Genomic DNA, 16,185 nt, shown 5'->3' on the forward strand with positions numbered 1-16,185 from the left:
ATCTTAGGAATGGGACTGTGGAAGTGAAGTTTAAGAGCTAAACCTCATATCCATTTAAAGTGAAATTAGATGTAGAGAACTGAACTAAAATGTGACATTGTACAGAGTATGAAGGAAGAGGGGCAATAGATCCTGCTAGGTACTGTGTAGAAGCTACTGATTTTTGAAAAGAACCATCTATTCCTAAGCATATCATGCATTAAATACAATATCTTACTTAAGATTGTCCTTACCCTTGTATAATTTGTAAACTATTTATAATTTTATTTAATAATATAACATTTATTTGGGAAAAAAAAGAATGTTCTGTTCTAAGATTTGATGTCTAAAGTAACAAATGGCCATAATAGCACTGCCACTGTAACAGCAGTAACAACGATTACCCAAGTTGCAGACAAGTTGGGAGACAGCCTAGGGCAAAGGCATAGTGATCCAAGTAGTATCACTTATTGAACATTTATCAGAGATTAACCGAGAACCTTTGAAACCTCTCTGATCCTAGTGATAATACCAGGAATCTTTATCTTCAATCAACTTTCTACCATACACTTTGTTCAGAGAGGGAAACTGAGTCACTTGAATGCTTAAGAGATTCCCAGAAGTGCGTAGGAAAACAGTAGCACAGCTCGGGGAAACGTAAGAAAATCTAATTTAAATCTCTAAACAGAAACACTTTGCCTATTTTAAGAACCCTTGTAACTGTATCTCTACGATAAACCTGCAGATCATCAAAAACTGTATGGAGTCCTTTCCATAATCAGAGCCATGTAAGGATATGAGTGAGCAAGGCGTTCTTGAGGGAAACATTAGGGAAATGACATTATGCTGAACACCATTTGTCAGGGAAATGCATTAGGGTCATTTTTATTATGTAAGTATGTAGAAGGAAGAGAGTCGCTGTTTCCCAGACATTCCCTGCTCTAGAATCTGTGGCAAATTGCTAAATTAATCCCAGCAGGTATTCCCTGGAGCGACAGCTTTATTTAGGCGTGTGTGTTTGTACGTGTGTGTATGTGTGTGTGTGTGTACCTTAACCAAAGCTGATGAAAGTGTCTTTTTGTCATATTGTCTCTCTCTTCTAGAAAAAAGAAATAGTCCTTCCAGCCTAACCCTCTACTTGATAGATCAAACGCTTAATGCTTAATGTCTGAATTGTCACATCCAAAAGAGGCCTTATAAATCCAAACTCTGCTGTTTATATTTTTTTACACCCAGATTTCTCAACTGACACTCCATTGTATTTATGGGGTCTAACTTGCTCCACCAGATGAAATTTTATTCAGGGGTCAGTGATGTTGGCTTCTTAAGGTCACTTTCAAAAGTTTATTTCCCAGCTCCTTTTGCAAAGGGGGCGTTTCCTAGGAAATAGCAAATGCACATTGGTGTGAGGCTCTCTGTGCAGAACACAGTGCTGTTTGCCTCCAAGCTTGCTCTTCTGGAGTAAACATTGTTTGTTAGAGAGAAAAGATAGGATGCTGCTTCAACCTTGAAGCGGAAGGGAAGGAAGAAATAGCATTTTCTCAATATAAGCCTCTGTGATAACACCAAAATGTGAAACTTTATGAATGCTGTTTGAGAGATTCTATTTTTTGATAACTCAGAAATTGCATTTTTGGGAGGGTGGTTTCAAAAAGGCTTTGATTTGGTCCTCTGTTTTTATCTGCAATTTTAATCCATATACAGGGAAGGTTTTCTTTGACATTTGTAACAGCATTTCTGAGACTGATGTTGCTGCCTATTATTATACAGGAGAGCATTTGATACTAAAGGTTCCCACAGCTCCCATCAGCTTTCTATAGCAGGTCTGCTCTCCTGACATTTAATGTCCCTTAAGCCTGATACAGTCTGATAACTTCAACACGAAGCTGCTTTGGGGAGAAATAAAGAACTGCGGCATCCTTGATTCTTGGTAGGGATAGTCACTACCTGAATCACCAGTCACCCATCAACCTTTCCCCTTAATATGTGTGAATTAAAGTCTCAGAAAAGTACGTGCATTGTGTCTGTGTGTATGTGTACCAAACACACCAAGATTAAACCAGATTAGAGAAAATGTAGTCTTCTTATAAACACAGCCAAAGGACCCAGCATCTGTCACCTTGTTGAGATGTCTAGATTATCTTTCTTAAGCTGAACTTTGAGTGAGACCAGTTAAAAGTAAAACTTTCCTATGCCTCAAATATCAGTTTTTCACAATCACTCTTTTAGTCTGTATGCCTAGAAAGAATTGTCTTTGCTGTAAATGCCTTAGCTAACAAGAGTTAGGATTACCTCTCTAACCATAATTCAGAATCCGGAATCCAGAATCCCGATTGGATCCTGGTGAAATAAATGGGTACATCCACACAATGGGTGAACTGTCAATGGAATAATCTGTAGCTGTAAGTTTATTCTTTAACCTAAAATTTCTGTATATCCTGATTTGAAAGCTCTCCAGAGTATGTTATCAGTAGAAAAAGCAAAGTGCAAAAAACTGTCCATAGTCAGCTATTTTGGGGTGTGTGTGTAAAGTAAACTATTCATATTTGCTTGTATTTGCATAAGAAAACACTGGAAAGATATTTGAGAAACTAAAGTACTGAACAGTAGAGAGGAAGGCGGGGGAAAGGAATGGATAGGGACAGGGGTGGGAATAAGAGCTCTTATTTATAGCTTGTTATTTTCATTTTTAACCATATGAATGCATTACCTATTAAAAATTTGTAATTTAATGTTTAAAAACATTAAAGCCTTCATTTTCATTGGAGTTTTGTTTAATATCTTAACAGCATTAACTGGACTCTAGGAGACCTGGAGTTTGCATTTGGTTAAGCCCCAATCTCCAAGTTGTACCACTGAGTTCACAGAACCATTCTAACTCAGTTTGGGAATTTGTATTTTATCACTTGTGTGCCCCTTTAGCCCATCATAAGCTCACAGAGGGCAGGCACCGTATCTCTGGTGACAGTGCCAAGGACAGACCTACACTCCTGAAAAACACTTCCAGGAGTATGTGTGATATTTCTGAAATAAGAGAAAGAATGATGACCCAGTTTCTCTGCAGTAAAGACCGATTATTTTTTAAACTCATGGTAGTCTATATCCAAGATAATAGTTTATAAGAATGCTGTTTTTCAGTCCATTGCTCATGAAGAAAATTAACCTTTCTCATTTTAGTCATCTTGAGAACTACTCAATTTCAATACAAATGAAAGAACAGAATAAGAACAGAGTATGAACTTTCTGAAGTTATCTTCTTAGCTTAATCCAAAAAAAAAGCATTGTTATACTTAACCAACATGCAATGAATGCAAAACATGGGAAATTTAAAAATCTAAGATTGGTAGAAGTATGTCCCGATAGCTTTGTTAAACTGGGAATGGAAAATGAAGCTAACTCTCTGACGTCTCCCCAAAACAAACTAATATACCTAAGCAACACTATCCTGTGATATAATTTAAATAAAAAAATAGCCTGGAATACAACTCAGAAAATGAACAAGGGCTCAGCTATTACCCAGGAGTAACACTTGTTCAGAAAGAAAATGGCACAAAGGATATTGTAAGTATAGAGAGACGATGGAGTCAGGAATAAGTCCAGAAAGATGACTAATTTACCAGGAGAAAAAATTCAGATGCTTTCTCATGAAATCTAGGTAATCCACATCATGACTGGACAACCTGAAATGCTTAATCACTAGAAATTTTGAAACCTTGTCTGGATCAATGAGGGCATTTGGGGAAGAAGAAGTAAAGAACATCTGCAGACCAACAGTTCATTGTGAAGTAAGCAGTTGATTTATAATCTGAAATATTTAGGCATAAATGTGGATTTTTCTGTGTGAATTTTTGGAAATTTTAGGAAAAGAGTAAATCTTAGTAATAATTTGCTTTTTATTCTGAACCTTAGTGGCGACATGTTGACAGGTTATTAACATATCAGCCTTAACATTGAGAAAAAGGGGAAAAAGGAGAGAATAATAATCTTGAGACGGGAATCCAGTGAAGGAAGAGAGGAAGGGAGAGCTCCTTCCCGCTGTCATCCCTCCTGCTCTGACCTTGAGGTCAGATGATTTCAGTTCTAACAAATATGTTTCTGTGGAATAGTGATTTCACAGCCCTCGTTCTGCAGGAAGATCACTGCCTGGAGAAGTTTTCTGTTTACCCTTTCTGTTCTGAAGGCAGAGGCTTGCTCCTTCCAGCTCAGTCCTGGAATGCCTGCCTCCTGACTGTGGTCTGAAGTACTGAACCTTTCAAAGGGAAGGTACAGAAGAGCCAGGATGAGGAGTACAATCGTTCTGTTTCCTTGGGTCACCTCATCAGGACGTGTCCTTGTTGTACCTTGTCCATTTATGGATGCATGACTGGTTGTCATTTAATGGACACGAGCTCTGACCTTGTTCTCTTCACTTGCTACCCCTCTGATTTTCAGGGAATCCTAATGAAGAAATGCTTTTGGGAGGCTAGAGAAGGTTACAAGTCCCCCAGCTATGGAAATAACTGAGAAACCTCTAAAGTGAATTTGCGCTAACATAGGGCTCCCAGAGTGTCTACAACAGATTTTCTCTATTTCCTACTGGCTCTAGATCTCCACATTCATTGCTGCATGCTGATTATCTTATAAATTTAGTGGAAACCACAAAAATTTTTTAAAAATCTGCTTGGGTCTACCAAAAACTGCTTTCGTTGTCCAGTCTATGTAGCTGGATTTAAAAGGTAGAAATTTCTGCAGGGTTTTGTTGTTCCAAGTCTTGGTTGTTCTGATTGGCCCTCGGGGATGGCCCAAGAGACCAATAGTGCCTGCCAAGGGTTTGTGCTGTGACCTGTGCTTTTTGAGTGCTTTTCAAGATATTCAGTAGATGGAATAATTGTTGTCCCTGAAAGCCCTGCATAGTGGTCTGGCAACGCAGGAATTTGCCCAGGTTGCTTTGTGGTAGTTGTCTGACTCTGCCCCTCACTGTGGGGTTTCACAGGTATAATAGGATTTTACTTTTAAGGTAGTAGGCAGGCTGCCTGGCAAAGAATCTGCTTACAGAGAGGATGTACTACCCTTCCCATTCCCTCGCTGGGGCTAGGAATCTTTGATTTAGAGCACTACAGCTGCTGCAGTTCGTTACTGTACATTTTAGAGTCAAGCTCGACTGTATCAGTGGGTTATCCCCTAAAGTGCTATACTCATTGTGATAATAACTAAGGATATTACAGACAGGAGGAGTGCATACTGCCTTTGGAGCACCACTATTCTCAGCCTTAAGTGGGCTTCCAAAAAAGGGCAGAGTTCTACCTTACAGGCCAGCTGTCCCCTCTCACAGTGACCTTGTGAATTATGGCTGCCCTACCCAGTTCAGGCTTCTAGGAGTCCAGGTGAGGGGCAAGGGCTCGTAACCACGGCTGCTTCATCCAGAAGAAACTATGGAGCTCCAAGAGCCATAGTGAGGGAGGGAGCCAGGGCTGAAGGGTGTGGGAGGTCTTGGCACATCTGTGATCCCTCTGGAGTGTTATTTGTCTCGCAAGTCATCTTTTAGCCTCTTCTTTGCTCAACTCACAGCACGATGGGTTTTACAAAAAAGAACAACATGGTACGCAGTGTTAACTAGGTCTCTGGACCCAGGAACATCCATTTGAATCTCTCAGATAAGAAGAAATGAAGACACCATATCCAAGGATTAAGGAATTATAAGAGTGACAGTGTGGTCCAGTGGATATAGCAGTAAGGTAGGAGTCCATGACCATGGGTCTCTGGTCTTGCCTTTGCTGTTGAGTTCTGTGACTTTGTGCAAAGCCTCTTTGTGCTTTAGTGATCTTGACTGGGAAATTATGATACATGTTCATTATGAGCCTCCTAGGACCTTTCAGAGGGGTGCTGTCAAAGAAGGAATTGAGAGCCCTCCTCCTCCCACCCCCATCTGTACTATCAGCCCTGCTTCTGTAACTCATCATGTCTTTAAAACTTAAGTATTTGCATGCCAGACATTCTTCCTAATGCTGTTCCCTTTCTTCATATACACATAATTATAGTAATATTATATTTGTTAGGCTGCTGAATAAAATAGAAATCTTCTTTAAACAGTCAATAATGTATTTGGAAACTCTTACTAATAATGAGTATTAATATGACAATGTATATAACTATATTTTATTTTCTACTATACACTGGGTACTCTGCTAGGTGTTTCACATTTTAACTCTCCTTCAAATAGCTATTCACGACATTATTCAGAGGTTATTATTTGATCAGATATGTAAATCTCATGCAGCCTAGAAGGGAATCCATCCTCTGGATTTTGACTTCCAGGCCCATATCTCAAAATTTCTCCACATCCTACTTGAACCTGGCAAAGAAAATGACCATCAAAAAAAAAAAAAAAAGGAAAATATCAACACGTCACCTTAACGTACCTCAGAAGATGCTCATATCATCTTGACTCTTGCCCACAAGCAAGGGTTCTGAGTAAAGAGTTGTTTTGTTTTCCTGTTTAAACAAAAAAGGTTATTATTCCCATTTTACATGTGGTGAAACTGAGATTCAGAGTTTATGCAATTTACACAATTTGTCCAGACATATTCCTTAACCCTCATACAGAACACTTCTTTTGGTCCCTTCTTTTTGCTGTAATTTTACACTAACTCATCCAAATTTACTGGGGACGTTGGCATCTGGAATAGGATATTATTTCTAAGTCAAACAGGTCAGCCAAACTGTTAGTAAACCTTTATCCGTCTGATGTCTTCATCCTCACAGTCCACACATGTGGACATATTCTTGATTTTCTGAAGATCTTTTGCTCTCATACTTCTGAAGGGAACTCCCCAGTTCTCTGACTACAGGCTCTCCAGGGGCTCTCTTGCTTGCTTTCTCTCTGCGTGGCCTGTCTTTAAACTCAACATTATTCCTAGTCACCAGACCAATTCATTTTCTCCCCATTCTTCAGCTCTCTCTTTGATCCACCGTGTCCATCATTTTCAACACTCTCAAAATTTCCCTTTATTCTCCCGACCTTTTGTTTTCCTGTCATACCTATCTTTAAAAACTCCAATTTTGTATTGTTACCTTCCCTTTGTCTCGTTAGCTCCCACTCACCCTTCAGATCTCTGCTCAAAGATCACGTCCTCAGGTCTTACCCTCGCCCCACAGGTTAGTTTGTCACTGTGTTTCATGCTCTCACAGTGGCCCGTATTGTTTCTTCACAGCACTTGTCAGAGTTTCTAATTATATACGTATTTATTTAATTATTTGATTTATATCTCTCTCCCTCACTACTCTGTAAGCATCACAAAAGCAGAATCCAGGTCTGTTTTATTTACTTGTTGATGTTCTTTAATTTCAGCAAAGCGAGATCAAAACAAAACAAATCTGGTTTTCTCTTTGATGTACACGCCATATGACTGTATTCCCATCCCTCTTTCTCTCGTGGTATCAGACTTGGGACATTTCTTCATTCACTTGAAACTTTTGATCCTGGCTCAGTCATTCTCATGTCTCCAACTCTGACCATTGGCTTCATAATTCCAACACATGAGTGGATGATCTATCCAACACTTGCCCTCTGCACATCTCCATCTACCTCTCATCCATTGCATCTCAAAGCCACCCACTCTTTTGTCACGCTTTGCATCTTGTCATCATAAGAAATCGAACCACCTCTAAATTTCAGTGTCAAACAGCCCAGTCTGGCACTGTCACCTCAGAGCCTTCCAGCTCACTTGCTCAAGTTTTCTCCCTGTAACAATCTTTTGAACTCATCCAAACTTCCAATCCATTGATCATATTAGCATTTTCCTGCTTTCATTTCCTTTCTACTACCATCCTTATAAAGACTTCCTTATGGATACCCTCAATCCTGTCATCCTCCCTCCTTATTGTACTCACCTTCTAATCTACAGCCCTGAATGTGCTGAACTATTTTCCTAGAGATACTTGCACCTAATCAGCAAAATACTTCTGGAAAAAAAAATCATCTGCTGTTAAGTTTCACTGCAAATTCATGTCCACAGTCCTTGAAGAGTAACTCAGCGCTGTCTAATTCCAAATATGTTTCTCCAGTAGGTTTACTGTCCTACTCTCAGAAATAACTATTCATATATTTCCTCTCAAAGCTCCTCTAACCTATACCTTCTCATTCTCACCTGGTGTCTTCACATTATACTTAATTGAGAAATTTGAAGCCATCAGATGCGAATGCTTCCATTTCTCTAGGACCAAACTTAACTTTCACTTGTGACTACCTTTTCTTTCCCTCCATTTACAGGGAAGTTTGTTCCACTCACTCTGTTGAAGACTGAGTCTTCCACTTGTACTCTGAGTCCCATCCTGTCTCACCTGCTTAAGGAACTTGCTTTATAAGTTATCCTCTTTGATTCCTACCTCATCAGCTTTTCACTCCCTATAGATTATTCCTAAAAAGTATGAAAACATGCTCCAACAGGTTTTATCTTTATAACTTTCCTTGATACCCCACCCTTTTGGGCTGCTTTCTCATTTCTCTACTTCCCTTCAGGGCCAGATTTTAGCTGGAAAATGAGATCATCATGAAAAATCTTGCATAACCATCGTTTCTCACTGCTATCTATACCTTTCTTCTACTCCTTCTATATTCTCCACTCCTTCTTTCCTACTTCCTCACTTACCTCTAATTTCCTTATTACCACACATCCTCTAGTTTACCTGGTCATTCTCCACAGAGCAACTGGGAATTGTGTTTTTATTATACACATTGGATCATATTATTGCACTGTTAAAAATATAAAATGACTTTCACTTTACTTAAAAGAAATGTATTTAATAGAAACAGTTATTAAAGAAGGAGAGGAAGGAATGACTGAATAGAGAAACAAACGAGACATACTTCCTTTCTTCATAGAGCTTACAGTGTATTGGGAGGCACGCTAGTATTCAACAGCTATTCACAAAGGTAATTGCCATTTTTAACAGTGTGGTAAGAGTACAGACTGCTATGAGGACATGTAGGAGTAATTTCTTCCCCGTAGAAATAACATTTATCCTGGGATCTTAAGGGAGAATGTGAGTAGTGAAGTGTTAAGGCAGGCAGATGGAACACTATGTGCAAATGCCCTGAGGCAGGGAGGAGTATGGGTTTTTGAGCCACTGACCCAAGGCCTGTGTGATTGGAACATTGGGACCAGGAAGGAGAGTTGTAAGAGGCAAGGCTGGAGAGGTGGACAGGAGTTAGATCCTGAACATCACTTTAAGTGATGCTGTGTATCACTTAAAAGATTTTAGACTTCATCCCAAGAACAAATGGATGTCATTGAAGGGTTTTAAAAGATAGTTGGCATTAGTTTTATTTTTTAACAAGATCATTCTGGGGACTATATGATAAATATATGCAGATGAAGAGCAGATGTAGGTAAATTACTTAATTACTATACATTTCCAGGAAAGAGACAGTTGTGGTTTGGACTAGGATGGTTTTAGTAGAAATAAGGAAGATTGGACAGGTTCAAGCTATTTTAGAAGTTGAAGTGACAAGGTTTGGTAATTGATTAGATTTGGGGGGGAGGGAAATAGCAACAGATATGGCAGAGATAATAGACGTTTCAAGGGTAGATTGTAACTTTCTGGCCTGAGTAAATGGATCTATAGAAAAGCCAATTCCTAAGAATGATACTGCAGGAGGAGGAGTGGTCTTGGGAAAGAAGATAATAAATTGGAGATAAAACACTGAGATTAAGATTTTTGGGTGAAATTCAAGTGAAATTTGAGATATGAGATGAAAAACTAGAAAGTATCCTTGATTTAGCTCCTTCTCTAAACTCCATACAATTTATCAAATGTATCTTTAATTTAAAAAGAATTATCCTAAATCTAATCTCTTCCCACCACTTCTACTGCTTTGACCTTAGTCTGAGATATAATAACCTGTCTTCTAGGTTATTATTTCCTAATTGTTTTCCTGCTGCTTTCTTATGCTCCACAAAGTCTATTCTCTACAAAGCAGCTAGAATGATCCTTTTCAAATGCAAATTGCACCATACCAGATATATGCCATACCCCTCCATTGAAACACCATAATCTTACTTTTGCCAAAAGACCCTAAAGGAGGCAACCCCTATCTTCCTCCCCAAACTTTTATCCTGCCCTTCCTCCAGGAACTCTGGGGCCACACTGACCTTCTTCCTGTTTTTTGAACAAGATTACCCCTACTTCAGTGCTTTTACACTTTATGTTCATTCTACTTGGATTTCTTTTCTCCTCATTGTGTGAGTTTTAATTTAAATGTTACCTGAACATTCTATATAAAATAGGCTATTTTTCCAGGCCTGTAAAATTTATCATTAGATGATGCCACTGATATTCAGAACAGGAACTACTTCTTGGCATATGTGTATGACATATAAAAGGAAGATGTGCTCAATGATTTTTTCTTCTGTTTACACAAAAGAATTTTTTTTTTCTTTAAAGATTATTTTATGGCCTATGTTATAGAAAAGGTACACCAGCAGGGAAGGGAGGGTGTTATTGTATGAACCAAAGTGCTCTGTTGCTTTATTCATAGAAAACAGCTGGTGGTTAACATATGCCTCCTGATCTTGATTAATTGAGGAATGAGATAGTGAAAATTGTGACTATGATAATTTCAGAGTGCTGTATGAAGAAATGGCTATCAAATAAAAGATCCTGCTTTACCACACTGAGGATTTCTGGCTTTTAGGGTAAAAGGTAGCCATTCCAGATTTTACCATGATTGAGACGATCTTAGTAGTATCAGTGTTATAGGAGTCTGTTAGACTTCCCATGGAATTGTGTCTCAACAACATCATCAGTACCTTGAATAGTCTGAATCTATCACTTCAGAGCACATTATTATTATTATTGGCCGCACACGCAGCTTGTGGGATTTTAATTCCCCAACCACGGATGGAACTTGTCCTAACCACTGGACCTCCAAGGAATTCCCTAGAGCACATTTTTTAATGTTGAAAATAAAGGTCTCAACTGAAATAGAGCAGCATGAATAACAAATAGAGAGAAATGCAATAAACATTTAGGGCTAGAATTCATGGAATTTATTGGTTGATTAGAAGTGAGGATTTGAGAAACAGGGAGAAATCTAAAATAAATCCAGTTTCCACTTTATGAATGTCATGAAATTATCCTAGAGATGTCAATAAGAAGATCACATTTGGACTGAGTTAATACACTTATTTTAGACAGACTGAATGAGTTAATTCCATGAAATCCACATGGAAATATCTAGTATACAGCAGGAAATGTGGATCCAGAACTCAAGAAAGAATAGATGATAATGTAATCACCATTGAAGCCAGGGAAATGTGGATGCTCTCCTTAAGAAATCATGTAAAGTGAAAAGAAGGGAATGATGAGAAAGAATGAAATCTTGTAACAACAACATATAAAGAGTTAACAGAGGAAAAGGACATCATAAAAGATTCTGAAATACAGAACCAAAAAAAACAAGATAGTGAATAACAAGCAGTATTGGAAGAGGAAGTGGACAAGAAAGTCTAAGCCTCAAAGATATCAACTTGGATAAAGAATGAAAAGAGGTCAATGGCTTTGTCAGTTAGATTTTGGTGACCATAACACAAATACCTTAGTGTGAATGAGAGCTGTGCCTTTTTGAAGAGTAAGGAGAACATCACTGGAAGCTTCCTCACAAACGACTATTAATACCTCTTTGGCCAGAAGTGTGACACATGCCCATTACTAAACCTATCCTTGGCAAGAAGAATTTGCATGACCACAGCACATATTAATTATGGTTTATTACTGAGGTGGTAGAATGTGCACCTCTCCTCGAGCACAAGACTGCCCAACACCTGAAAAAAATGTGGGTTTTTATAAGCATGGACAAGGTGGAGGCTGGTGATTGGGTAAGTAACCAGTAGAGTCTACCATGAGAAGGGAGCAAAGAGTGTGTGTGTGTGTGTGTGTGTAAAAGACAGAGAGACACAGATAGAGACAGAGAGAAATAGAGAGAGATAATTTTTTTTCCTCCTTGATATTTTCCTTGAAGGAGATGGCAAGGTCAACTGATGGGAGTAATAGGATAAGGGAGAAGGTACTTGAAGCTTTCAAAAGGGTGATAAAAATTGAAACAACATTTATGGGGATTGGGAAAAAGGTTATAAGTGTAGAAGATAGAAGAGCACTCTACCTTCTGGAGAGATGTGCAAAACGTTGTCACCAAGGCAAGTGTCATTTTGACTTTTGATTTAACTTAATGTGGAGTCAAGTACATTAGAGGTGAAAATGATCCACTTGACCATCTTGTCATTTTCATGCAGATGCAAACTGTTCTCGCAGCAGATGTTTTATTGCTTTGTTCAAACTCACCTTAAATGTCCTGACTGATGAAATTTCCACAGCTTCCCTTGGGAACCTACCCATCATCCGATAGCTCTGTCCGTCATGCAACATTCCCTGTTGTCCCATGTCTCCCTCTTTTATTTCCTTCCATTAGTCTTTTTCTTCTGACAAAATGATTTCCCTTCTTCTGTGGAGTTTTCACATTCAAGCTCTTGTCATACCTCCCTCAGTCACCATTTATACTATTATATGTGTCTGAGTTTTTTATTCTTTTCCTTATCCATTGGAATCCTTCCTCACCTTTACTGATGAGTGCTGTTTTCCCTCATAATACCTATGAATTCTTGGGACCTTTAAAATCTGATGCTTCTTTTATGAACTATTATGTAATAGGTGAAATATTCTCATAAAATGGACTCCTAATTATATAATTCTTCTGCTGTTACACAACTTGAATTATTCACCGTGACCCTTCATCCCTGTTTGAGGAAGCCTACAGGGCAATCTCCATTATTTTAGGGAAATATCTGCTATGGACTGAAAGCTTGTGTCTCCTCCAAAATTCATATGCTGAAATCTAATCCCCAGTGTGATGGTATTTGGAGATAGGGCCTTTGAGAGGTGATTAGGTCATGAGGGATCCACCTTATAAAAGAGACCTCAGGGAACTCCCTTGCCCCTTTTGCCATGTGACGTTACATTATAGCAAAAAGGCAACCATCTATGAACCAGGAAACAGGTTCTCATCAGACACTGAATCTTCTGGCACCTTAATCTTGGACTTCCCAGCTTCCAGAACTGTGAGAAATAAATTTCTGTTGTTTATAAGTGACCCAGTCTATGATATTTTGTTATAGCAGCCCTAATGGACTAAGACAGAAACTGTCATTGAGAGTGGGGTGCTGTTGTAACAAATACCTAAAATGTGGAAGCAGCTTTGGAACTGAGTAAACCGTAGAGGCTGGAGAACATTTGAGGTGCACGCTAGAAAAAGCCTACATTGTTGAGAACGGACGGTTAAGGGTGATTCTGCTGGCAGTTCAGAAAAAGAAGAGAGCTGTAGAGAAAGCCTCACTTGTTTTAGATTACCTAAGTGATCCTGAAGAGGATGTTAGTAGAAACATGGATGGTGAAGGCCATTCTGACAAGGTCTTAGATGGAACTGAGGAATATATCACTAGCAACTGGAGGAAGGGTGATCCTTGTTATAAAGTGGCAAAGAACTGGCTGAACTGTGTTTGTGTCCTAGTGTTTTGTGGAAGGTAGAACTTGTAAGTGATGAAATTGGATATTTGGCTGAAGAAATTTCTAAGCAACATGTTGAAGAACGAGCCTGGTTTCTCCTGGATGCTTATAGTAAAATGTGAGAAGAGAGAAATAATTTAAAGATGGAATTGTTAATCAAAAGGGAAGCAGAACTTAAAGATTTTGAAATTTTTCAGCCTATTTTACTATAGAAAAGAATAGGAAAGCCTGTTCGGGAGAGAAACAGGTGTGTGGCCATATGACCATTTGACAAGGAGATTAATCAGCCATCTCAACAGAAGCCAGGAGCTATTGTCCAAGACAATGTAAGAATGATCCCAAAGGCAATTCAGAGCTTGTCAGAGCTTCCTCCCATCAGAGGTCCAGAGTGCATGGGGCCACTGGTGCCCCATGGGGACCTCATTGCACCTTGCCTGGTGCCTCCTCACGTCACAGGCTCCTGCTCCCTTCACTCCATCACTGCCTTCCTTGGCCAGCCCAGTTGTGGCTCCCAGATGCTTCTAGACTGTACTCAGCAGAATTGTGGGGGTATGACTGTCTCCACTGAGATTTCAAAGGACAGAACCTCTTGGCAGAGGCATGGGCTCAGGACTCCAACCCCAGAGAGCCACAGGCCCAGGGAAAGAACTGCTACAAGGTCATGCAAAGCCATAGGTGCAGGGCTGCTCCGCAAAACTGAGAGGGCAGAACTGCCCCCCTAGTGGGTCTGGAAGGCAAATCTCCCATTCTGGAGGGCCTGGAGGGCAGAGCATGGAGCCAAAGATAATTAAAGTTGACCCTTGAACAATACCAGGGTTAAGGGCACCAACCTCCTACTCACCCCCAATTCCCCCCTCTTTCACAGTTGAAAATCCAAATGTAACTTTACGGTTAGTCCTCTGTATCCATGAATATGCATCCACAGATTCAACCAGCCTCAGATCATGTAGCACTGTAGTTTATATTTATTGAAAAAAATCTGTGTATAAGTGGACCTGTACATTTCAAACCCATGTTGTTCAAGGGTTAACTGTATTCTTGAGACTTAAGGTCTAATGGAAATTGTCCCATTGGGTTTTGGCCTTGCTTGGTGGGACCTGTTACCCTTTTTCCTATTTCTTCCTTTTGGAATGGGAATGTCTATTCTACGCCTGTCTCACCATTATGTTTCAGAAACATATAGCAAGTTTTATTTAACAGATTCACAACTGGAGAAGAATTTGCCTCAAGATGAATCATACGTTGAATTCACTTATATTTAATTTAGATCTTTAGGTGAAACTTTAGACTTAGGCTTTTGAGTTGATAATGTGAGATGGACGTGAATTTTGGAGGCCAGGGGCAGAAGGCTATAGACTGAAGGTTTGTGTCTCCTCAAAATTCATATGTTTTGTTTCTTGATCTAGATGTGAAATACACAGTTCATTTTATGAATTTGCAGTGAGTTGTACACCTATGCTAACTTCTCTGTTCTATATTATTTGTCATTAAAAAGCTAAAGAAATGGCAAAAAAAAAAAAAAAAAAAATCTAGTCCCAAATGTGATGGTATTTGGAAATAGGTTTTTGAGGAGATGATTAAGGGTGAAGCCCTCATGAATGGGATTAGTGTCCTTATGAAAGAGACCCAAGAGAACTCCCTTATCCCTTTCACCATGTGAGGTTATAGTGAAAAGATGTCCATCTATAAACCAGGAAGTGGGCTTCCACCAGACACTGAATCTGCTGGTGCTTGATCTTGGGCTCCCCAAGTTCCACCACTGTGAGAAATAAATACCACCATGCCACCCAACCTATGGTGTTTTGTTAGAGCAGCTTGAGTGAACTAAGACTATATCCTCTCTTTTCCTAAGATACCTTTGCCTCAAATCTTTCTTTTTTACAACATATTGCAGACTATTGTCAAATTAAACTTCCTCCAAACTCTATTTTCATGTTCATTCCCTACTTAAAACTTTTAATACCTACCCATCACCTAGATGTTGAAGCACAAACTCTTTAACCCATTATTCCTTTTGCAGTCTGCTCCCAAATTACTTTTGCAAATCCTCCTCCAACATTATAAATTCTGAAGCAGTCAGAACATTCACAGTATTTCCCTTAACTGAAATGTTCCCTGCCACTTTCCTGCTTATCCAATTACCAGTCATTTCTGTCAGTTGTCCTCAAGTCCCACCTTTTCCATAAAATATTTCTTGTTTTTTCCTGTCTCTGAAATCTTATGCTGTTAACTTCATGCCAATCATTCATAGAGGGACATTTCCTGGTGGCATAGTTTTACTAGTTGCATTGTTAGTTAATTCTTCGTGAGGTTCCTTGAAGTCAGGTTGCATTTCTTACCAACTAGTTGAACAACTTTGTTCAAGTCACTTAATTTCTCTGAGCTGCAAATTTCTCATTTATGAAAAATAATAGCCATTTGACTGGTTGTCATATTAAATAAATGAAAATGTTTAACTATTAGGTAGAATATATGCAGCTATATAGGCAGTTATAATAAGTTATATTTTGTTTGCATCCTTCATATGCTTAAAAACAGTGCTGGGTTTTAATAGTTGTTCAGTAAACATTTGGTAAAATGAACAGTTAATTCATTCACTTTTTTTTTTTTTTGGCCATGCCACGTGGCTTTCAGGATCTTCGTTCCCTGACCAGGTATTGAACCCGGGCC

General features: G+C 39.0%; 1 long non-coding RNA gene across 1 annotated transcript in view; it reads left to right on the plus strand.

Moving 5' to 3' along the window:
• The window catches only part of LOC309625149, a 583,598-nt gene that overhangs the window by 354,163 nt on the left and 213,250 nt on the right, over positions 1-16,185 (plus strand). The window lies entirely within an intron of this gene.

Source organism: Balaenoptera borealis (assembly GCF_965194805.1).
Source record: "Balaenoptera borealis genome assembly, chromosome: 3".
NCBI lineage: Eukaryota > Metazoa > Chordata > Mammalia > Artiodactyla > Balaenopteridae > Balaenoptera > Balaenoptera borealis.